The following is a 26,336-nucleotide window of genomic DNA, read 5'->3' as shown; positions in this document are numbered from 1 at the left end:
TCTACAGCAAATTGTAAACAGTTTTCTCCGAATTTTTCAATTGGTAATCTCAGAATAACATATTATGAAAATAATATGTGTAAAATAAAATCGATTTCATTACAGCAGTGTTGCCAATTTTGATGATTGTCAATTTACTTTGATAGGTCTTCTAAGAATAAAGCAATTGTGTTTCTGTTGTGCTTTGAATGTGACGTGGGGACTTACTAAGTAACTCTATGAAGGCGTAAGTTATTTTTCATATTAATACTATACTAGGACTTCCGTCAGGACGTAATTTTACACAAAAAATTCTACTCATATCAATTCCCATCAAATTTAAAAAAAAATTATTTAAAAATAAACGGGAAAATTGATTCTATTATATCTGTAAAATTGTTGCTCCAAAATTAACTTGATTTTTTCCATCAGGCTTCTGATTGATGATGCTTTCGAAGAACAAGCCTTTTTTGAAAATAGAAAATATAAATTATCGAATTTTCCAGCCAATTTCTTACAATCATTGATTTTGATAACCTCAAAAAATCGACCGATCCAATCGTTGTTCCATATTCGTGTGAAATTTAATTATTTTGGAGATTTTTTATTATCACAACATTGTACAATACTAGTCGAACGATGTGCAAAAAACCGATTGAAATTTCATTGATTAATAAGAAACATACAGCATGCACAAGGTGTCCACTTTATAAAATGAACAGTTCTTAGTATCGGTCCGCGAGTTAGTCCGTCACCAGACCGCAGAAGTTCTCCCATAGTTATACAAAAGTGATAGTATGAAGTGCAGTTTAAGCCTTAAAATATTGCATTAAAGAAATCCTACATCATAAAACTATGGATCTAATAGTTATTATAAAGTGCAAAATCCACAGCTTAAATGCTCAAGTAATTAAAACGTTTTAACCCGTATAGGCCTGAGTGAAAGCAAAAATACTGAAATCCTCACCGCTCAGAGAATTCTTAACGGATTAAAATGATTTTTTGTTAGTTTTCTGGCCCGCATATCTAGTTTCTAGAAGAGGCCAGAGGAACTCGGAAATATTCCTGTGGCCAGAGATATTTCGATGGGTCACTGGGTCAAGTCGGATAAAAAAGGACTATTTTTTGGGACATACCAAGTTACCTTTATTTATTTGCAATGACAATCATTCTAATTTGCATAAATCATTAAGATCTGTTATTCAACTTTATAATTTAAGAGTTTTGCACTGTTTAAAATATACTGGATGTGGCCATTCGGACGTACTGCCCGGAAGAACCGGCTATACATTTGTTGGAAACTTAATCATTTCAATTTTCGAAAAGTAGAAATCAAACATAATTGTGCACTAAAATGCGTTCCCATAAGCTTGGCATAGATGTTCAGATACAAATTGGCCACTTTATCGTAAGTTTGAGGCGTCCCGAGACCCGAAAATGGTCATTAGTAGGATTAATCAAATGCAAAACTCATAGTTATCCAATTCAATCGTTTCTCAAAAGGTTTACACTGAGTAATTTTCTTGACATTCCGTCATGTAGTGGCCACATTATAATCGATTCCGGAAATTATCTGTGACTTAAAATTTTCCTACCTCTAGGGGCACAAACGCACAGTACTCTTCTCACTCGACCTGACCCAGTGATCCACCGGAATAACTCCGACAATAGGAATATTTCCGCGTTCCTCTGTCCACTTCTAGAAACAAGATATGAGTACCAGTATACTGACAAAAAATCATTTGAATCCATTAAGAATTTGCTGAGTGGTGAGGGTAACTCCGGCCACAGGAATATTTCCGAGTTCCTCAGGCCACTTTTAGAAACTAGATATGTGGGCCAGTGAACTGACAAAATATCATTTGAATCCGTTAAGAATTCTCTGAGCGGTGAGGATTTCAGTATTTTTGCTTTCACTCAGGCCTATACGGGTTAAAATAGCTGAAATCATATATTTGACATATTTTATGACGTATTGAACTATTATGGACTTTAATTTTCAATGTTTTCTTGTTTTGGACTGATAATTAGAATATTCAGGTTTGGACACAACATTTTTAACTTTTTCAATATTCCTAAACACAAAATAGTCAACTTGGGCCGGCTAGTTCTCAGTTATTTATTGACGGATTGAAATGAAATTTTCACAGCATGTCAGGCATTACTTGAATTTCAAAATATTTTTTTGAGTAATTTTTCCATGCACAACTCCAATAGTAAAAACCTAGGGGGTGCGAACTGGATATCAACAAGCAGCCAGGCTGCTGTCAAGCTCAAATTTTCATCAAAATGATCTGAATATGCCTAGAAGCGTGCGGTCATCATTTCGTCACGCTAAACATGTGTTATGTAATTGTTTCATTTTATCTGGAGGCTGCATGCAAAATGGTCAATCGGCAAAAAAAAGTCTTAGTCAATAACTGCGGAAGTGCTCATAAGAACACCTGCCTGCTTAGAAGCAGACGTTGTCGCAATTGGGCGTAATTCCAGAAAGAAGATGAAGAAGAAAATAGGAGCGAGTTTTTCGTTCCTTCTCGGGATGCATTCATGGCTACTGCGATTGCAATGCACGTACTAGCGTATCACAGGATTATTATTATTTAATTAGAATTGCACTTCATACACCTTTAAACGCGTTGAAAGTGGTCTATCGCAAGTTTTCGCAAAATAATTTGTACTCTACTTGAAAGCTCTTGTTTTAGCTTTCGAATGAACTTATTCTCATCGCGGGCATTCGTGGACTACTAATATCTTAGGGCACTTTTATGAAAAATAACAGGTTTTTTGAACAATTTTAACTTTAATTCACTTTGTATGAATTTAATGAAATTTTTTATTCAACTCATTTGTACTTTATATGTATACAAACAATTTCGCTGGAGATACATTTGCGGCTTGAGCTCTCTATGAGTTCATAAAAAACTTGTGAAAAATGGATCGCAAATATTAATTTTCTTGAAAAATCATTTCCACGGTCCACTTAAGGAGCTGTATAAAATTAAAAATTCAATTAATCTGCTTCAAACTTTGTATTTGAAACACAGAAGTGTTAAGTAAGTCGGGAAAAATATTACTGTTCAGATCTGAAAGCAACCTATTTCGATAAGAAGGGTGAATTTATTATGAAAAGGATAGTTATAATTTGCACAAATTTAGGATGTAGTAAACTTTCTAATTGGACGTCGTTAACCATTTCCGTTACTTATTTTTGTAGGTGTTGGACTTCTAGCATTAAGATCTTCTTAAAGATCTTGTTTCGTAAACAATGATAATGGAAGATCACATTGAGGTAGTCGCTGCAAGTGTTGTTCTATGGAACCCGTTTAAAGACCAACCTGATAGACAACCGTTCCGCTATAGCAAGGAAACGTTAGGAAAACGGCGGCCTCTGAATGCCACTACAGTAAAAACTTTCAATGGTTTTTGGAATCATTAATTTGAATTTCTAAGAGATAATCCAAAATAACAAATATTTATTTTTGATTCAAGGCAATGAAGAAATGAAGATGGCAGAAAAGTGGTGAGCAAATCCATAAGAGACCTGTCTGTTTTAATACAAGAAGATAAAAAAAATCTGATTAGAATTATAGCAGGATTCACTTTAGTGAATGCCTTCAGGATATATTCCTCGTTCTATATGGAAACATTAATGACAAGCTTATCCAACGAAAACTTGATAGAACAGCCAATTTAAGAAAAAAGGGCAAATTTCTGGTAAGGTACAACCTTTTAAATTCTAGCAATCGAAATTCAATAATACTTTATCGAACTTTTTACTATTCAACTACTTAAAAAAAAACTACTTAATGTATGTGGAATTTCCATACAAAAAATGGTACAAGGGGTTGGGTAGGTGTCAAAAATGGCAATTTTTAGCGTTGTGAAATTTGTGAATGAACTCTTGAACTGCAAAAGTGCCCCCTGAGCTGATAAACAGGCACTGCCTCAGAAAAAATGAGAAGAAGATAGTTGCTTACAAGATTTTTCGAAAGAATAGCTGACATATGAAAAAAGGGAAAATATATGATGAACATTCTACCGACGAATTTTACGCGCCATTAATTACCAGTTTTCATTTGAGATGCATTTTCGCCCGCAAAACTAGATACTGCACTGTATCTCATACTATTCGGGGTAATGGCTCATTCGGGGTAGTGGCGTTCGGGGTAATGGTATGGAACCGGCAAAAGGATAGGTTGTCTTCGCGTTAGAACAACCTAATGACTTCCACAAAACTCTTTTTATATACTTGTTTAATTAATTATGATTCGTGGTTCACAGCTAACCAGCCGACTGGGCTTCTCGGTGAGACTTTTTCGCAAATTTCACATCAATTTGTCCATTTAATCCAATTGCAAAATATATGTAATGTTTAGTTTTTTGGTAGTTGTCTTTTAATATGTTATATGTTAAACTGTTATAATGTACTCGTTCGCACCGTAATTCTGATCTATATATCTCTCAGACGGTTTTGCATTATATCAAGTGAAATAAAATAGACTCGTGAAAATTTTGTGGATTGCTTTTCTTGTCTCCCTTTGTTTAAATTATACTGAACATAAATTTCTCATTCGTTACTTTCAAGAGAAATAAAGTGTATCAGAATTCATTTGAAACGGTAGCGGTCAAAGCCAATCCACGAGATATGGACGAGGCTATTTTATTCAAAAAATCACTTAGGAAAAAGCAAAGTGCGTCGGAGAGACACAAGGACAAATGCTACGGTGTTAGCAAATAGTTGAATCTTACACAGAAAGCGTAGCAAAAGATAGGAAATTTGTAAAATTTTGAAAGCTTTGTAATTGGTTTTAAAATTTTTCGCACCACAACCATGTTTATTTCTAAACTTTTACGTAATATGAAGAATTTTTCAATGTCTTCCATTGGGATAAGTATACAACTTAACGTTCATTCGGCAGCCATAAGAGTGACATAAGTCTTCTGACTGTACAGTCATATTTTAATTTGTTCTGCTTTCATTATTTTGTTATGACCATTAATAAAACAAGCATGCAAACTATAAATATTGAATTCATAATAAATCCAGAAAAGCGAAAATAATTTGAAAATTTTGAATTAAGAATTCAAGTGGAACATAATGTTCAAAAAATGTTTGCATTGGTGCCTCAACTTTGGGAACGTTCTTTGGTAGCATTTTTTGTCAGTACAATTTATATCTCCATATATTGAACATTGTGCAACTATGCCTTTTACAAGCCCTTTCTGACTGCACTACTTCTTCTTCTTCTTGGCATTAACTTCATCACTGGGACAGAGCCTGCTTCTCAGCTTAGCGTTTTTTATGAGCACTTCCACAGTTATTAACTGAAAGCTTTCTTTGCCAAATTTGCCATTTTCGCATTCGTATATCGTGTGGCAGGTACGATGATATTTTATGCCTAGGGAAGCCAAGGAAATTTCCATTGCGAAAAGATCCTGCACCGACCGGGAATCGAACCCAGACGCCTTCATCATGGCTTTGCTTTGTAGCCGCGGACACTAACCACTCGGCTAAGGAAGGCCCCAACGAACGGAATATTGACACCTAAAAAAATGGTTTTATTGGAAAAGTATGCCAAGAAGAACTCATTCTGGTTGCGTCTATGGCATAATAATAACAAATTATAACCAATGTCAATTCAGTTTGTTACCATTACGATAAATACGAATGAAAATCAAATTGTCAAATTTTCAATTAACTCTGTATTTGCCCCTTTCAGAACCCCTTCTGGCTACACTACTGCTCCATCACCCGAAAGGCTTTGGAGTTTTTCATATTTTGACATGTAGATTCTAATAAAAATAGTCCGGTTAAAAATCCCGTGTAACACCATCGTAACTTTCCCTTGTAAGAAACGCGTTTTTTTTTTATTTTTTTTTTTATTTGCATCATTCCTAACATTACATTCATTTCTTATATCTAGGTGTTCTGTGTTATAAGACAACACTATCATCTTAATTTGGTAAAACAAATCTAAGATTTTATTAAGAACATATTACATTTGCATTACATTTGCCGTAGTAGTTCAGATTTTTTACAGGTGAGTTGATTTCACCTGCTTATAAGAGAAAAAAAAACGCTTTGAATATACTTAACCTAACTTAACCTAAACATATAACGCAATAATCGTGGCAATAGAAGATTGTAACGATTTTTGCCTGACATTATTAATTATTTTATTTGACATTTGTTCCAATGTTTCAACATTGGATATTCTATGTAACTCATTGGTACTATACCAGGGAGAGGAGGCTTCAGAATCATTTTCAAAATTAAATTTTGAATTCTCAGCAGAGCTTTCTTCCTGTTTAAAGTTTAAAAATTGTGTCCCACATTGAAGCCAAACCTGGTAACTTAAGTTTAAAGCATTATAAATAACTGATGAATCGTTAAAAAGGTTCAAATTTCAGTAATTGGTCAGACTAATGGAAAATGTTGAGATACTATATCACAGAGAGACGAATGACCTTCTAGTTACAGTCCCTTTCAAACAACAACAACAACAACAACTACATGAAACATAATTTAACAAAATACAACTAGCAAACAAGGACGATAAGTTAAAACTTCCGCATACTAATTTTGTTTCGATATATTGTTAGCATTTGCACTAATGCCATCGTAATTAACTCAACAGTTAACTAATGCAATCTATCACTGCATCACTCAGGTTAGACTTAAACTGGTATTGTAAATATTCAATTATTTGGAATATTTTATAGCATCTCTGCTGGATGTTACACAGTATCTCAGTGGCGGTCACTTCTTTGGCTGTCAGTTTACTTCACACACGTTGCTAGTAATACATTGGTGTACTATCGTATAACATGCCTAACAACAACGCTTCACTCACATCACATCCACATCACGAGGGGAGCCAATTGGGGCACTCAGTTGCGCTTCAACAGTGACGATCAGTGAACGAACGGTGAAGAAGGCATACGAACGTGTTCTTTGGTTTGCTTTGGTACGTGTAGCGTGACTTCGAGCGAATATTGCGGTTTATCGCCTCCGGGTTGTTTTTGAGTTATTCGGTCGTTAGTTAGGAGATAAGTTGGAATTAATGTGACAAAGTCTTATTTGAAGTGAATAATTATCGGACATTAGGTCGGAAACGAAGTGCATTCTGGAAGAGTCCAACTGGGGGATCTCTCGGAGTCTTGTTTTGATGCAAAGGGGGATGCTGTCTGTAGTGTGTCGTGTGAAGTGGTATTAGTGTTGATCGTTCGGTGATCGTTCGCACATCAGTTCGCAGTTCAGTCTGCGGCAGTTTGTTGTTGTTTATGTGTAGAAGAGTGACGATAGGAAAGTGAAAACCGGTCAGGTGTGTATCAGTTCGCGAACGTGTATATAGTGACTGAATTGCATATTCGTACAGAGCTCTGTTTCACATGAATTTGTTAAATATCATTTAATGATAAATCTTATTCAAAATACTTTATCATTAATTAGGGTTGTAGATGTCATCTATTATTCCACGATTATAAACTGTTTACAGTCTCCCCACAGTTACGGATCAACTAAGGGTCTTCAAAATAAAATATGATTAAATATCATGGCCATGCTGCACAAACAAAATTACTTCCCTGTCACTTCAGAATACAGTTATTTTCAGGAAATTTCGCGGTTATTCAGGAAAAAGAGTCGATTTTCATACAATTTTCAAACATTATCCATTGAAATGCGGATCAGTGGGAGAGAAGGATCTATATTATTGATCAAATGGACTCATTTCAAAGATCAGTATACTATAACAGCAAATTATCTGCAAGGTAAACAAATGATGTGTTAGCTAGAGCATACGTGATTCATCTTTATAGATATAGAATATAAAACATTTTAGACAGAAATTCAAAGCTTGTCTATTTTACCAAAGATAAAAGCGAACTGTAATTTTATGGCTTTCTCAGGCTTGTTTGGCTAAGCCCGACGTTTTGGTCCCGTGTATTGGACCTTTTTCAAGGGATAAGCAGTTAACCGTCTCTCGTCACCTAACATATAAGCGAACATAAACAGAATGTTGGATGTCACCTATGATTATTGATGAAGTATTTAGAATGGGTTACCTGCTTTGCTCTTGTTCACAGTTGATCAGCAGAAATTTTCTAATTTTATTTTGTATGGGGAAAGGCATCTAACTTCCAACATCTTGTGAATGAAAGCTTTAATCAAAAAAATATTTGGTAGGCGTGATAGCCATCATCATCACGCACAACCGGTACCAAATATTTTTTCGAAAATAGTTCCCAATTTTGAGAAATAATTCGTTAGATGCATTTCGCCATATAAATATTTTTCGGGTAACCTTTTAGCGATTTTTCGTTCATAGACACTAGCGCATGTGCGTTACGGTGTGGCGAGTAGCGAATCAGGGCATGCATGTAACCCATTGGAATATCATTGAATAGTTTTTCAGCCACCTGATGTGAAAACATTTCCTAGTACGAATAAAAAATTCAGTCACTGTATATTGAATTGCGATTTGTTTCGATCTGGAATAAGCAAAAGTGTGGAGATTTCAACTACGCAACAGTTTGCCGGTCAGTGCTGTTTGAGTGACGAACCGCTAGGTTGGTATATAATGCATGGAATGTCAATTGCATCTTATGCATATTTCGCGCAATGCTGCATCACCCCGTTTGAATGTTTCATGTTTAACATCGTGTTGTGCCAATAGAAAGAAGCCGAATGAAAAAAAAAAAAGATGACAATAATTGAAACAAGCTTCAAGTGCGTCGAGCACATGCTGTAAAAATGCTTATCACTTGAACCGTCTGATTGTCATATTGAAGCTTATAGACTGAACGTGCTGTTGAGCGATGAGACATATCTCTTAGGGTGCAGTCGAATACAATGTGTCGTAATTTTAGGGAGGGAATATAAGTGTTGTTCTGTAATAATGGTTTAATAAGTTGTTTTGTGATTTTTGACCAATAACTGTATACTAAGATATTTTGATAAGGTTTTAAATTTTTGGTTGATCTTTATTTTTATATGGAGGATTATTTCTCAAATTCCCATTACGTAGTATTTCCACAAGCCTCTAACTATTGCAATTCTGTTGATAAGCGAATGCCCTAGGAACTCCTCTCGTTTAGACTGTCAGTCGATGATTACGATGGGTAATTATAGTATGGAGGCTAGACGAGAGCCATGGCAAAATTTGTGTTGTCATGTCGTAGTGCGCACCTGGAACCCAATTAGATATTTTGTTTGTTAATCATTCACGGTTCATACTGTGAAACAAGGTTTCTTCCGATATGTGGGTAGCGAGGGTATGAAACGGTTATTGGATTTGGCATACATGCCCTTTAACGGTTTTTAATGGATTTCAACTGCAGGGTATCGCAAGTCAGTCCCATCTGTTTTTTTTTTTTCAAAATTCAGTTGATATCAGATTCTAACATAAACCTTGCACTAACAAGCAGTCACAATTTGTATTCCTATATTTCAAGCGAAAATAACAATTTTGGACTCAATCACCCCCTTTTTATATAGAAACATTGAAATCCAAATCACAACTATATGTTCATTCAACTCAATCAATTGGGTTTCCTTTAATTTTGAGAATAATTCTGTCAAGTTCATGACAAATTCTCAAAGGATTTTTAAAATGTTCTTCTAATGACTTCATGAATGGGCCACTTTACCTCCAGGAAGGTTTACTAATCATTATAATGAAACGCATCATGAGGCAAACCTTAAATTTTTAGCCAAAAGTATTAAGATTTAGAGGTGGCGCAAGCGACTTGAAGATGAATTTTCAAGTTATGAAATCAACCTTCAGTGAAGTCATCATAACATCGTTATTTTGCTTCCAATTTTGAAGCTTATAGCATCATTCTCTTCGAAATTAAGATTATGAAAAGTTTGTAGAATAACCAATTTGGCTAAAATCAAAACTGGTATTCGTTAAAGTAGTTTACTCCAAATTTTTCCTCTTTTTACTAAAAAAATCATTTTTGTTTGAACATAACTTCATGAATACTCAACGGTTTATAAATCTTTTACATGCTTTTGATGTAAATTTAGTATAATTATTAGTATTCGTTTTTTAAGTTTAATATTAGTAGTTTAAAATTGTGGGTACTACAAATTAATTGAAAAAATATTTTGACTTACTTATTTAATAAAAATTGCCCAAAACATGAATTCTCAACGGAAAGTATTATATTTTTCAAATTTTTGTCAGCTAATTGTTAAAACTTAAACTGAAACTGTTTTTTATTTGTTAAACCTTCAAAAAGGTCTTCATTAAAAAAAAAAATCATAAACTTCTTAAGGAGATCGCAGCAAGCTGTGCGCGCGAGTGGATGCGATTTCGAAATAGCTGTCACGATTTATCTCGGTTCCACGATGTTGTTTCGAAGATTTTTTTTTGTGATGGCTGATGGTTTAGTAGCATATCTATAGCATGATGCAGGGTAAATGTTCCAATAGTTGAGGTACTAAGCACGGTTCAACTTTATTTAACCCCTCAAAATTCAAGTTGTGCAACAAATGTACACATTATTGTTGTAATGAGAAAACTGAATTCATTGCAGTAACCTTCGGCATGTCAATGAAAAATGATACCTCCACTATTGATACACTGTTCCTTTATTGGAGGTAAATTTTTAATTTGTGTTCCTATACCGTTTTGACTCATATTCCGAACACTTAAGGCCAACAGTGACTTTAAATGCATCTGATTGGCATGAATTGGCTGATATTTGTGTAAATTTTAATATCTTCGTAAAGTCTAACTGTTAGATGTTGGGTGTACCAATAATAATGTTGATTTAATAAGTTTTAGTATTGTTTTTACGTAAAAGTATGGAACGACATTTTGGTTCAAATGCCGAACATTGTCTTTATTCTGTCTCATATTCCGAACACCTTGATTCAAATTCCGGACAACACGAATATATCGTATTCGAATAAATAATTTCGCAAAAAAAATTATCCGAGCTAGTTTTTCTGGTCTCGAACTAGAGAATCATCACTACTCACGAGGTATAAAATATATTGGAAGACGTTTAAATTGAATTGCAACTGGGTGCCATTTCCTTGCAATGTGCTGACATATTTCAGAGAAACATTTCAACCCCATCGTCATACAAAATTCGAGTGTTCGGAATATGAGTCTGTTCGGCAATTGAGACAAAACGGTAGTTGCGATATCCGTTGTTTTCTTATGACTTATGGGATCCTCCACTATAGGAATTCTTTACCCCAACTATTGATAATAGCGAGAAATTTTTAAGCAATTTCAGTGGAATTTTATCAATTTTGAAGCAATTTGAACGATGTTTTTGGCTATTTCGAGTATCAGAAAGCCAATACGTCGATTGGCGATATCGGATCTGCAGCCATTTCAGTTAAATGAGTGTAAATGGCACTACCGCAACTATAGGAACACCCACAACTAATGGATCACTTACCCTATGTGAGTAATGAATGTGAACGTTGATGCGATCAGTAGTATTTGGCGATACGTTTCAATTTCCTGTTTTCACGATTACGTTGACAATTTGGATGGTGATGCCGGATGGTACATTTCGTGTGGCCCATGTGTGATGTGATCGGAATGGGATTTAGGTCCAGACTGTTATGAAAAATATAATTTTAAGAATTGTACAAGGAAGGAGTAACTATTTAAACAGCTTCTGTTTGTGGCGCTTGGTCATTCGATGACTGATTGGCAATACAACGGTTCTGCTGATAAGTACTTTTACGTATGTTACTTTCGTTATTAAGTTGTTAAAATCATGGAGACTAATGTCGATGACAATAATAAGGAAACCAGTATTGAATGCGGTCTTTCCCAGCTCGCCTAGAAGAGGAGTTGTTTTGGAAACCTGCAACAATGATATTATTTCGGTGAGTTCGTTCCTACTTTCCCATTTCTTGTGGACAAACAAGCCCATAAGTCTCTTTAGCGTTTCGTAACACTGAAAACTTGTCAACTGCCTTTCATACAACTAGTTCTTGAAATCTTAGTCTCAAAATTCCCAAATTCGCTATTTTTCAGGAACTAAATGCACTTTTGAATAGAATGAGGTTTCTCCAAGGAATCTCAAAATCCAAAATGATGTTTTTTTTTTTGAAGTTTACAAGTTCAATATTAAGCCAGAGTGGTACGAGAAGCTGTAGGCTTCGTGGCCGTACGGTTAGCGGCGTTTGGGCGTACTGTGCCATGAAGTGTGGGTTCAATTCCCGCTCCAGTGGTGGAAACTTTTCATCAAACGAAAAATTCATCATTGGGCTGCTGTGTTTTTCGTGTTGTCCGTTGTCTAATGTTTCTGATCGTACAGTCTGTGCAGCCTTGAGCTGAAGATGGTGTAAATTGTCTTCCAACGGTTCCAACAATTTGCTTATTTTTTTTCACAGCAGACTCTTAAAAGCACTGTTTTGAAAAGCGAATAGCGATCCTGGGAAAAATTCTTTAGCTTGAGATATTCACGTGGGGCATGGCTACGCGTCAGTACCACAAGGAATTTCGAAATATGTTTACAAGCAGATGACCAACAGTGAAAATCGAAACGGAAAAGTTTTTTTTTCAATTTCTCATCGTAATAGGCTGTTTTTTATTACGCCAACCTGTCATAAAATGGCCTACTTTCCTGCACTGAACCATACCATACCATAGTTATCAAGGTTCCTTGAAGGGAGGTTCATCAATCTAAACAGTCAGTGGATGCGAGGTGAGGTGAGGGCAGCTGCAGGGAAGGTGGAAGTGACAGCTGTCGAGCTATATGGGCGAGTATATTTGCATGTATAATTTTCATGGAATTGTTAAGGATTGTTCACCACAGAAAGAATCAGTTGCGTAATAATATTACGCAAAGATTTTCCATTACGCAACAGATTATATTTTCTTAATGAATGACATGACAATTTTCAGAAATTGTTAAAATTATGGTGAATGCATTCGAATGATATATGTGATGAGCTCAAGTGGTCGTTTACGAAATTGAAAAAACAAATGTTTTACGCAACTCGTTGCAGAATTTTATATTTACAGCACTCGTCGGATAATTAATCCAACTTGGCAAGCCTCGTTCGATATATGTACGACTCGTGCTGAAATATCATCATTCTTCAACTTGTTACGTAAAATACTATTAGAAAACTTGTGTGCATAAAATGGCGCAAAAGTATCGAAAAACAAATGATACAATATGCTGCCGGTAGAAGGTTTATATCGACAGTGCCAACCTAATAATATATATTTATTCTTGTTCTCAACATGTGCATTTTAGGATAGATTGTGGATTACACAATGCTCTTTCCTGCCAAATTATAGTTTACGTCAAGTCCAAATGTAATATTTTATATCTTATGTTGTTAATTATGTGCAATCATTGAGACTTGTTTATTCTGTTGAAATTAACATTAAATAAACTCTCAAAAGTTTATAAGAGGTTTTGAATGAGTTCCCGAATTGGAAACCATTGGAAACCCCCTTAAGCCCTTAGAAATTCACAAAGGAAAAACTTCTTCGAAAGCTTTCATATTCGAACATAGCTTTTTGTTTAACACTTCTCTATCAGTCATCACGAAGGTTGTACAATTCCTTATATTCAGTATGCCAACATTCTACTACTTAAGTATTCCATCAGACTGAATTCTTTAAAATAAATATTCGGGCTTTCCCAGCTAATGTTGTAAGCATCAGCCTTACTGATTACAATTGGTAAAAGGCCTTCTGATATGTACTGTATGGCAACTCATTTAACATGTATAGGCCTGAGTGAAAGCAAAAATACTAAAAATCTCACCGCTCAGCGAATACTTAACGGATTATTTTTCTTAATCAGTATACTCGTAATATCTAGTTATCAAAAGTGGCCAGAGAAAGTCGGGAGTACTCATATGGCCAGAGTTATTTCAGTGGGTCACTGGGTCAGGTCGGATAAACAAGGCTTTTTTATACATGCCAAATTATCTTTAGTTATATGCAACGACGATCATTTTAAACCGTTTCAATTCTCGAAAAGTAAAGATCAGACATAACAGTTGACAAAAAAGTGCTTCTATAAGATTACACAGCTGTTTAGATACAATTTGGCCACTTAATAATTTAATAATGAATTTGAGGCGTTCCGGGGATCCTAAAATGGTCATTTGAAGGATCAACCAAATGCAGGGAACATGGTAATTCAATTCAATCGGTTTTCAACTGCTGATGTGTTTTTCTTAAAATTCTTTGATAAAGTGGCCACATAATAATCGATTCCGAAAACTTTTTGTGACATGAAATTTGCCGAGCTTTAGGGGTACAAAAGCACAGCGCCCTTTCCATACGACTTGGTTCAGTAAAAACCGGAAGAACTCCAGCCTCACGAGATTCTTTGGCCATTTTTGGAAACTAGATATGTGTACAAGTAAACTGACAAAACTTTATTGAAATTCGTTAAGTGTTCGCTGAGCGACAAGAGTTTTATTTTCCCCTTAGGCCTATGCGGGTTAAATCCATTGTTGTTTTGACATATAAAAAACACACCGAACAATATATGTTTTTTCTATGTGTGGTGTTCAACAGAAATATCTAGTGTGACATAACATACACTTCTGGTAGTTAACTCAGAAATTAGTGTAGCAACGGTTGCGTTTTTGAACACGATGCATGGGAATATGCCATTTCAGGTTTTCTGAAGGTAGCAAAAACTGAGTTCAAGATGTTACCTACATAGAAGGTCCCTTTACGAATGTTATGTTCATAAGCTAGCGCCGATTGGGCTGTATTATTTTGCATGAGCCTGCAAAGATTAATCTTTGATGTTTTTGTATGGTAAAGATTGTTTTGAGCTATCCTAACCGTGGCAACTACCCCTACTTGGGGTGATTAGGCTTTTTGCAATCTCAACACATAAAGACCAGTAGCGAATAAACCAGCTCAGAGTCTTTAAAAGTCGCCAAAGGCAAAAAAGCAGAGAATACACAGTATAAAACTCATAATGCGAAATCATATAGGTGATAATTGAATTTGACTAACAATATTTATTGGACTCAGTTTTACTCAGAGTTCACCAAACATATAGGAAAAATTATAAAACTTAAGTTCATTTTCAGAGTAGCAAAACAGAAAACTACTAAATAACGAATGACCCAATGATTGATTTTTTCATCAGCCATTAGCACTAGGGAATGTCCACCATAACTCAATTTTTGCCATCGTCTCATATGTACCTATAACACCGACACGAAGATCTTCTGGTGCTGTCGCCGCCTCGGTTGTCACTGCAGTCAATGTAATTCCTCCGGAAAGAAACGAACTACGACCGACCGCTTGTATGAAGCTGATTAAAATAAGATATATTTCCTTCCATCCGCCCTGGAGCTTATATTCGCCTGAGCCAATGCGCATCCGTTTGCTTTCGTTAATGTAAGGAGCGTATCGAAATGAAATCGTAAACAGTTGAAACAATCTCAGAAATATTGAGTTGAGCTTACAAACAATTTGGTGATAAAAAGTACATTACAATGTTTTAAAAATGGTGTAGTGGTGATATGTTTTAATAAAATTACATTATGTACGATAATTTTTCAAATAATTAACAGATGTCGAAAAAAGTCTTGCACTCCTTTAATACAAGATGTTCTGGTAAAACACGTCTTGATTTCTTCAGTACTCGATGACTTAACGAAAATTAACTTGATTTCTTGAATAGCTACTGCTCTGGAACATACCGTTTCGAATGTTTGCACCTACTTTTCGATACACTCCTTATGGTGGGACCCAATGGGCCGAGAAAAAGGGTGGAGAATCGAGAACAGAACATGCCACCCATTCCATCCGGTTGCGAATTGATCAGCCATAAATTAGTGATGCTAGCAAATTCCGGCTTTCGTTGGACCATCCCAGTCCGGGAAGCTCTTGTAAGCTGTCACCAAAGAATGGACCAAAATGAGTTGGACACGTTCCTCCTTTTCTACTGTAGATGTAGAGTGTGAAAAAATCTATGGCTACTATGGGGATTGCAATCTTTTCATTGATTCCACATTTTTAGAGTTATTTATAAGAAATTCGTTCCTGATAGGTGGATGAATCGCTAGATTTTTTCTCATCCAAATCCCCAACGGAAGAACACTGCGCAGCCATTTGGTACGGTTCAGTTGGTTCAATAATTCTCGGACGGATTTGGTGTCCTATCCATTCGATCGGTCTATTTCCGGCCAAGCTTCCAGCCCAAGACGAAAAACAGATTTTCCTTTTCTCTGGTAGCTGAATTATCGAATTGTTCGGAGTAATTTGTATGAGGAAAAGAAATTGCTAGCCATCATGGAGCTGAATTAATTGAAACCGGTTTAATCCGTTGGTCGCCGGGGCAGAGTCGGAAATCAATCGACCTTTCGAGAAGTATGCTGCTTCCGGCAAAGACGGATTCTACAATTTCGTCGCTTCGGGGAAGTTGAATGCGATTCACATATTTGTATGGATCATGTACATTTTCGCTTCATTTCACATCAATGGGAATTTCCTTCTTTTTTCTGCCAATTTTAGGCTGCTAAACATGTGTTACCGTTTGTAGGAAAACAGTAAAACGTTCTCTAGCTTGTTGTATGGAGGGTGACTTAACAATCATTAGAAGAGTGACTTCAATGGACCGGAAGTTTGAACATTTTTCTATTGAGTAGTCCATTCAACCATGGTGAACAAATATTTCAATTTCCCACAGTTTTGTTTTGCTTTAAATCGAAGAAACATAGAGGCCTCTACATCGATATATTCACAGCAATTCAGCAAGAACAAGCTGACTGTCGAGGGTTCGAATCCCACCGGTCGGGGATATTTTCAGATTTGAAATTATCTGGGCTTCCAAGGGCTCAGAACATCTTTTTTTTATTTCTTTATTAGTTTCATTCCAAACATTACATTCACTTCTTATATCTAGGTGTTCTGTGTTATTAGACAACACTATCATCCTAATTTGGTAAAATAAATTTAAGATTTTATTAACATTTTGTTAACAACATATTACATTTCATTTGCCGTAGCAGTTCAGATTTTTTACAGGCGAGTTGATTTCACCTGCATATAAGAGAAAAAAAAACACGTTTTTAATTTAATCAATCTAACTTAACCTAAACATATAACGCATTAATTGTGGCAATAGAAGATTTAACGATTTTTGCCTGAAATTTTTAATTATTTTATTTGACATTTGTTCCAATGTTTAAATATTGGATATTCTATGTAACTCATTGGTACTATACCAGAGAGGAAGCTTCAGAATCATTTTCAAAATTTTATTTTGAATTCTCTGCAGAGCTTTCTTCCTGGTATTACAACAGCTAGTCCATATTGGTACAGCATACAACATGGCTGGCCTGAAAATTTGTTTGCATATCAAAAGCTTGTTCTTAAGACAAAGTTTTGATTTTCTATTAATAAGGGAATAGAGACATTTTACATATTTGTTACATTTGGCTTGAATGCCCTCAATGTGATTTTTGAAAGTTATATTCTTATCTAGCATGAACCCTAGATACTTAACTTCATCTGACCAATTTATTGGAACCCCTCTCATCGTGACAACATGTCTACTTGAAGGTTTCAAATAAAGACCGTTTGGTTTATGTGGGAATATTATAAGTTGAGTTTTGGAAGCATTAGGAGAAATCTTCCATTTTTGCAAGTATGAAGAAAAAATATCCAAACTTTTTTGCAATCGACTACAGATGACACGCAGACTTCGTCCTTTGGCGGAGAGGCCTGTGTCATCCGCAAACAAGGATTTTTGACATCCCTAAAGTAACTCGACATACCTGAGATGTGGAAATATTGTATAATATTGGTCCCAAAATGCTGCCTTGAGGAACACCAGCTCTTACAGAAAGTCTTTCAGAACTGGAGGTGACAAAATAATAATAGCCATTCTTGGCAATAATTGAATTTACGTCGATGTGAGCCATCATTCTGTTCAAAATGACCTTTTCAAAAAGTTTACTGATGAAGGAAAGCAAACTGAATGGACGATTGCTAGAAGCTTCTGCAGGATTTTTGTCTGGTTTTAAAATTGGAACAACCTTAGCATTTTTCAAATTGTTAGGAAAATATGCTAATTGAAAACATTTGTTAAATAAATCAACTAAAAATGATAAGCTACTTTCTGGAAGTTTCTTGATGAGGATGTAAACAATTCCATCATCGCCAGAAGCATTCATATTTTTTTCATTTTTTTAATAATAGTTCTCACTTCTTCCTAATCAGTCTCTTAAGAATTTTCGATAATGTTCTCTTGATTCAAAATGTTCTCGAAGTCCTGAGTAACTTGATTTTCTATTGAATTAGTAAGTCCTAAATTAAAATTGTGTGCGCTTTCAAACTGCATAGCAAGTTTTTGAGCTTTTTCGCAATTAGTTAGTAATAATTTGGTTCCCTTTTTCACTGCCGGAATTGGCTCCTGAGGTTTTTTTTTTTCAAAATTTTTGTTTCTTATTTGAGAAAATCGTTTTTAATTTCCTTCTGTAGATCCTCCCATATCATTTCCATAGCAGGATCGTGAGTGCGTTGATTTTGCCTTCTCATCATGGTTTTAATAGTTTAAAATCGTCGTCTATAATCACGCATTCGAATTTACTTCACATTTTGTTATTGCAATGCATCTTGCTGCAACAATGGAATTAGTTAAGGTTTCGAGAGCATTGTCAATATAACGTTTTGTTTTCAAAGGAATGCGAACATCAAGATTACTATCAATGTATGTTTCATATGTATTCCAATCGACTCGAAAATAATTGAATTTTGAGTTTTTGAAACATTGGAAACACCCAAAGTTTCAAAAACTTAGTTTTCAAATGACGAAAAAAGTTGATGTTTTAAACGCCTTTCAATGATGTTTGCACCTCCTCTACATGCATCATCAAGTAGATCAAAACATTAAAAAATAAAATAGATCTCTTTTGAGTATGGATCCTGGTTTAAAATAAGTTTCACTAATAACTGCTATATGTAAGTGTTTTGTCCATATTTCTTTGGTAGTAAATCTGTTTACCGAATTGAGAATTATTCAATTTAATTCCATTAGAATTTGTGATTATACGCGTATTTCGACCGCAACTATAAGGCCATTTTCAGTGTCGTGAGTTAAATCAGGTCTAGTACACGGCATTTTAGTACAAAGCATGCTTTTCATTTATTCATATCTCTGTGAATATACGTCCACCAAAATATCCTAGCGCTCATTCGTAAGCTTATGAGTTAAACTTACTTCGTAGGTATTTTCAACAATTTTTCCAATTTTTTTCAATTTTGTTCACATTGGCGTAGGAACAGGGGGCCTGTTTTTCTGTGAATACTGCCGTAAAACCCGGGATTACACAAGAATTATCTACGAAAGTGTTGTTGAAATATCTCTTGCCTTCGAATCTTTAGAGGAAATTTGTTGAAAAAAAAAACAGGAATACTTTTTCTTCCAAAATTAGCACAGTGGTAATTAAATTTGTGGAGAAACATTAAGCAAAATAACTGGGAAGGAAGGAGGGATTTCAAAAGATATTTAGAAATAAATTTGTAAGAATCTTCATTAAAATGTTTCTTCAGAAAAAGATTTATCAATAATTGGCAGAATCCATATTCTGGGATTGAACTCCTGTGTTATTTCAGGGAAGAATTCTTACAGGCTTTCTGGTAGAATTTTTATGAATCGAGTAGTCAAGAAAGGAATGCTGTTGTTCATCTGTTGTTTCTACCAGCTTCAATATGTAGTTGTTTCTCCTTCCTTCGCATGGCATTTGCTTGAACTTCATACAAAAATCTGTTCATGCTTCGAAAACAAACACTTTAAAGAATTTAAAAATTAAACATAAGCTTTGGAAGTTTGGAAAATTTGCAGAGTTCTTATACGTATCATTCCTAATTTTTGAAAGTTCATCAGAAATTCTTCGACAAATTTTCGAAGGAATGGAAAAATATTCTCCAATCTTCAAATTTAGTAATAACTCCCATTACGTATTTAACCATGTTTGACAATGTTCTTAAAAAACGCAAATACTTTCACTTTAAACTTCCACAGTTCTAACTCAATCATTAAAACATGTCTCTCCAAAAAAAAGTTTGTTTGAAATTCCTGCTGGTACCTAGTAATAAATGGTTTCTACATCAAGCTGTTTTCCATAGTGTCAAAAAACTTCATGCAAAATATTTTCAAAATGTTAGATACAAATTCTTCTTCTTATTCTACTTGGCATTACGTCCTCGCTGGGACAGAGCCTGCTTCTCAGCTAACTTTCCGGGGAATTTGTGGAATGAATCTTTGCTTGGTGATCTTGTAGACAATTTTGGTGAGACTCCAACGATTTCTTATACTATTTCTTGGGGAAATTCTCAGTCAAGAACACAAGTCTTGAAAACCACACAGCGCTCCGCGTTGTAAATTTGATGAATTGGTCCCACCAGCAAGCAATCAATTTGATCAATTTTCAATCTTCAACCACCTCAAAGTAATTTGATACAAATTCTTCGAGAAAATTTTGTGGTAGCATCAAAACTACTAATCCCAAGCATAATTTTCCATATATATCTCAGTCTTAAAAAGTTAGTAAATAATTCATGATGGAATACCCGTGGGAATTCTCAGAGAAATCTCTTAAGAGCACTCGGTTGGATACCAGAAAAGTTCGCAAAAGATTCACAAGGGATATTCTTCGTGAGTTCTTTGGAAGAATTTCTTGAGGATTTTATTCACTGGACAAAAAATGAATATTTTACTCATTTAAAATTGAAAAACAAATTTAATCGATGACACTTTGTGGAACATATTGAAACGCTAAACCCAAAAGTTTCAGCACAAACACACATGTCCCACTTTTTTGATTTTGTCCCACTGTGCCCCCTTGGCCCTCTCCAGAAAAAAATCCAAGCTACGCCAAAGGGTCGGGATAGGATGTAGGATATAAAACTATCGGGTACTGATCGGGTTTGGGCTTGAAAAAGTGTGAGAATTGTGAACAGAGTAACAACCTGAAAGGAAACTTTAGATGCATCAGAAACGATGAATTTGCCATCTTTTCGAATTCGGGTTCTCTTACAATTTTTTTTCGAGTTTCGGGTCCGGGTTTGCTTTTCAATGTTTGTCCGGCTTAGAAGATATAAAATAATTCGGGTACGGGTAGGTTTCGGGTTTGAAAAATGTTAAATCCGACCATTTCTAGTAACACGAAACGACTTCGTAATGAAGTTATTATAAAACACAGCACAGCGGTCTCTGGACTGGTCAGCGGAACTATCTACTAAAAACTATATTCCAACTTTTTTTACAAATCATTTCCAAGAACACAAGGCTTGACTTCTCTATGTCAATATAATTATTTTTTTACCGCCGCAAAGCTTGCTTAGATCAAGCTATAAAAATTGTTGTAGTGTTTGCAAAAAATGTCAGAAGGAAATGATTAAAAATTTATGGCATGCTAGCGTAAAAAGCTGGATAACTCGGCAACTCCTTACCTCTATGGTCCCTTCAATATCGAATTTTGCAAAGTCGACTGTAACGTCAAAGACCCGTCAATCAAATAAAAAAGAAGGCATATTAATTTACAGTTTCATTCAGCATTTTGAAACGTATTAAGTTATTACACTTAGAGTTCCAAAAACTTTGCTGGGAATTTGGCTATTTGTGGAAACGATATATTCGGAGAAAGGACATTCGGGGAACTGGCGATCAGAGAAATGACATTCGGGGAAAAGTAGCACAACCTGAAAAAATACTGGCTTACTTTCCGAATATCGGATCCGCCAAAATTTTAAACTAAAACGGCATTTGTCATAATCTTATAATCTTTATTGAGCACATGCAAATATTTTGTGGGAAAATTTTTCAAAATCAATAAAACAAGTACCTAGATGAAAAAAACCGAATTTAGTGCTATACTATTTAATTCTACTATAGTTTGTATCTTTTGACAGATACGCTTATTTCGACCTCAACTGTAAGGCCGTCTTCTGTATCGTGTACTAGACTCGACTTCAAGTCTAGTACACGACACTGTAGACGGCCTTACAGTTGAGGTCAAGATACGCGTATCTGTCAAAAGATACAAATTATAGTGGAATTCAATGGTATCCCGACTAGAGGCTTGTAATAAAAATATAATAAATTTTTATCAGAATATGATATGCATATCATATTATGATATAATTTTGTTCGGCTCCGTCATCCATAGAACAGAATAAAACAGAAACATAACATAATGTGTTTTATTTCCCTTTAAGATATTTTTTTTGTTCATTTTTATCAACTTTATAACAAAATAAATAGATAGTTATGCAATATACAATATTATCATATATCGAACAGTATTATAATTTTGATACTTTGTATCAAACATTATAACTTGGTTTGATATGTTTTTGATAGAATTAAAACACATTTTGTTATGTTTATGTTACTATTCATACACTTTTTGTTATAATTTCAGTTATTTTAACAACATCTTGCATCAAGTTTGTAACAACCTATGTTCGAAAAAAACTTATAAGATAATAACATATGCTGATATAATTTTGTTATGTACCCTTAGTCGGGATAGCACTAAATTCGGGTTTTTCCATCTACTTGTAGGTATTGCACTAAACAGCTCGAAGTCATTTAAGCCATCGTGCAAAAGTTTGGGATCACCCCTCAGTACCATCGTGCAAAAGTTCCCAAGCTTTTGCACGATGACTTGAATTACTGTTCTATTGATTTTGAGTAGTTTTCAGAATTTTTACAAGTGATCATCAAAGATATTGTTTAATCTCATTCCATACTGATCTATAATATATTACAGATATTGTTTAATCTCATTGCCATACTGATTTCAAATTTCAGTCGTTCTAATGCTGAGAAAATTTACAATATTGTTTCATCATAATTTTAGAAAAATGTCAAATTTCAAGTGAAAAATTTGTAAACTGTTATTGTCAAAATACAGTCAACTCTCCCTTACTCGTTATTTCGTATTTCGTTATCGATTTTTAGAATTATGGGAAAAGTTGGTTTTCTTGGCAACCTCATGTCGTAGTCACACTGGTTTTGTGCTCTGTAACTCGATACCTCCCTTACTCGATGATCCCTTTCATATTAAGTTATGGAGAGTTGACTATACCTACAAAGTAAGATTTACTTACTGCCTTTAGAATTAGAAACTTGGACGTACATATATAGACAACATACACACTTACATTATTTTACGGATTCCTGTAAAATCTCAACAGCTGAACAGTTCGGTGTGATAAATTAACGGAGTACGGTAAATTTTTACAGTATTCGGTAAAAAATCACCGGAATCCGTAAAATTTCGACGGAATTACGGTGTTTTATTTCACCGAACTGTTCAGCTGTTGAGATTACGGTGAAATTCACCGTAAGAGCTTAGTGTGTATTTTGTATGTTTTCACTGTTATCTTGGGCTTCGATTACTGCTTATATTTCGATCAATTTTCATTGTTAGGTATTTAAGAGAAAAATAATCTTCATTGTTTTGCAACTAGCTTTGAAGTAGTTTTTGTACCCAAAACGAGAACAATGTTAATGAAAATCTATCACTGCATTGCACTTGCTATCTGTGACGCGGGTATAGCTTTTCACTGGGATTTCACTGAATTGAACAAAAAATATTTTTTATGAATGCTAATGGAATGCTGGATTCTTAAGCCTAAAGATTTGCCAAAAATTGTAAAAATGCTTTAGAGAGAGAGAGTAGAGAACGTAGAGAAGTATAATTCGGTGGACACAAGGTTATCTAGCTTTAGGGTAAAAGTATCATTTATAAACTAGAAACAAATACCCAAATAAATCAATAGCTACGGCACCACGTAAAAAAATCCCGCATTTCAATTTTCCTGAAAGCCCAAAATTTTCCGCACAAATGCAAAATCATAGTTCGCCCTCACCCGCACAATCGGAGCACGTTCTACGATAAAGAGGCCTACAAAAAGAACATCCGACGACTGAACACAAAGATACATAGAGGCGCACGTGAAGAGAATAAAAGCCTACATTTGGGCTGTGCTACTGTTACTGCCGAGGCTTCCACTACTAAACCATAAACCTTGGCCCGCGTACAAACACTGCACTCATGTGAAGGTATGGAAGATATGGAAGGGAAGCCCTGGTCAATGCTGCTGCACAGCCTTCGATAATGGCGTCGGTAATCACCAGACTGAAGTGGCGGTCGGAGTGTCAGGAGCTAAGCGAAGGAGGATACTTTGCTTTGGTCGTAGTCCTCGTCGTCATAAAGATCCTACAGGAGTGGGACCGAGCCAGGCAAAAAGCTTTTGGCAATGGTTCCAACGACGCACAGTGGTTCAGATTCAGAAAGTCATGGTCAAAAATAAGTGCAAGCAAGCGAAAAAAAAATCTTGTGGAACATGTTTACGGGGCTCCATCCCATTACCCCGAACGCCATTACTCCGAACGCCACTACCCCGAACGTCACTACCCCGAATGGGTCACTATCCCGAAAGCCATTACCCCGAATGGGTCATTACCCCGAACGCCACTACCCCAAATGAGACATTACCCCGAATAGTATGAGATACAGTACAGTATATTGTTTTGCGTGCAAAAATGCGTCTCTAATGAAGGCTGGTAATTAATGGCACGTAAAATTCGTCGGTAAAATGTTCATCATATATTTTCCCTTCTTTTATATGCCAGCTATTCTTTCGAAATATCTTGATGGCAACTATATTCTTCTCATTCTTTCTGCGACAGTGCCTGTTTATCAGCTCAGTGGGCACCTTCGCAATTCAAGGGTTCATTCACAAATTTCATTTCGCCAAAAATTGCCATTTTTAACACCTACCCACCCCCTCGTACTTTTTTTTGTATGGAAATTCTACATATTGTGAATGGGCAGTAACATTTTGAGGATAACCACCCACAAACTTTTTTGCTCCCTTCAGCGTTACGAAATTTGTGAATGGGCTTTAATAAAATAAGCCTTTTATTGACTGAAAGGAATTCTTATCCATAACCCTCAAAATGGTGTTGCTTAACAGATGCGTAATCACCGGTATTTGGACTTGTTGGTGGTGTTCATATTTCAATTTTGTTTTTGAACAAATATTTTTCTTTCTTATGAATATAGGTTGTGTCATAGCATCACGTTGTTACAGTGATCATTCACGCCATAGCTGCAAACATTTCACCAGAAATTTGCCCTTCTTTTTTAAATAGGCTGTTCTTTCACGATTTTGCACTAATATTTGCATATAGAACAGCTTTTTATAAAGGAATATATCTTGAAGGCATTCACTAAAGTGATTCCTGCTATAATTCTAATCGGAAATTTTCCCCTTCTTTTATCTTCTTGTATTAAAACAGCCAGGTCTCTTATGGATTTACTCACCACTTTTCTGCCATCATCATTTATTCATTATCTTGAATCAAAAACATATTTTTTTGTGGTTATCTCACAGAAATTCAAATTAATGATCCCACAAATCATCAAAAGTTCTTACTGTAGTGTCAATCAGAGGTCGCCGATTTTTTTAACATGTACAAGTGTACAAGTGCGATAGCGGAACTGTCGTCTATTAGGTTGGTTTTTAGACGGGTTCCATAGAACAGCACTTGCAGCGACTATCTCAGGGTGAACTTCCAATTACCATCGTTTACGAAACAAAATCTTTAAGAAGATCTTAATCTTAATGCCCGACACCTATACACATGAGTAAAGGAAGTGGCTACCGACGTCCAATAAGAGACTTTACTACACCCTAATTTTGTGCATATTATAGCTATCCTTCTCATAATAAATTCACCCTTCTTTTCGAAATAGGCTGTTCTTAAGAGCATTGCAATGTGGCTGTGTGAATCTTCCCAAAATTAGAGGACAAAACTTAGTGTGTAAAAATTATTTGCTGAACAACTAGCTGCTTTTTCATCTTCTAATATTTGAAAAATACATTTTTGACCCAAACTCGTGAAATACTCAAAAGGAATCGTACAATTATCTCCCCACTCTCTAACTAGAATATGTCTCAAAATGTTATCCATTCGGGGTAATGGCGTTCGGGGTAGTGACCCATTCGGGGTAGTGGCGTTCGGGGTAATGACCCATTCGGGGTAATGGCTTTCGGGGTAATGGCGTTCGGGGTAGTGGCATTCGGGGTAGTGGCGTTCGGGGTAGTGTCATAGAATCGTTTACGGTTGAACATCCTATCTTGGGCGTATTCATCATACTTTGGTTTTCATAAAACACAACTCGAACAAAATTGAAATTTTTCACACATTTTCAGGTTTTTAACTTAAAAAAAAAACTACTGTTTAGGCAAACATAAACAAGAGAATTTTTCTCTAATGGATTGTTTAGACTTGAAAGAGCATTTGAGCAACATATCTCCGCGAAAGAAGCGGGAATGGAATGAAAAAAATCTAGAAAA

General features: G+C 35.4%; 1 protein-coding gene across 24 annotated transcripts in view; it reads left to right on the top strand.

Moving 5' to 3' along the window:
* LOC5575494 (glucose transporter type 1) overlaps window positions 1-26,336 on the top strand; it is an 816,694-nt gene that overhangs the window by 436,138 nt on the left and 354,220 nt on the right. For 8 of the 24 annotated variants that reach the window (XM_021843643.1, XM_021843629.1, XM_021843631.1 and 5 more), the window contains exons 1-2: window positions 6,861-7,304; window positions 8,483-8,550. The exons of 2 other annotated variants lie outside the window; for them this stretch is intronic. The gene's annotated coding sequence lies outside the window, so the exon portion shown is untranslated. Of the gene's footprint in view, window positions 1-6,821; window positions 7,305-8,388; window positions 8,551-26,336 lie in introns of those variants that run through there. 14 more of the 24 variants (XR_002500247.1, XM_021843642.1, XM_021843641.1 and 11 more) reach the window with 9 other exon arrangements.

This window comes from Aedes aegypti, chromosome 2, assembly GCF_002204515.2.
Source record: "Aedes aegypti strain LVP_AGWG chromosome 2, AaegL5.0 Primary Assembly, whole genome shotgun sequence".
NCBI classification, from domain to species: Eukaryota; Metazoa; Arthropoda; class Insecta; order Diptera; family Culicidae; genus Aedes; species Aedes aegypti.
The sequence above is the reverse complement of the archived record's forward strand: the minus strand, read 5'-3'. Positions and strand labels throughout refer to the sequence as shown.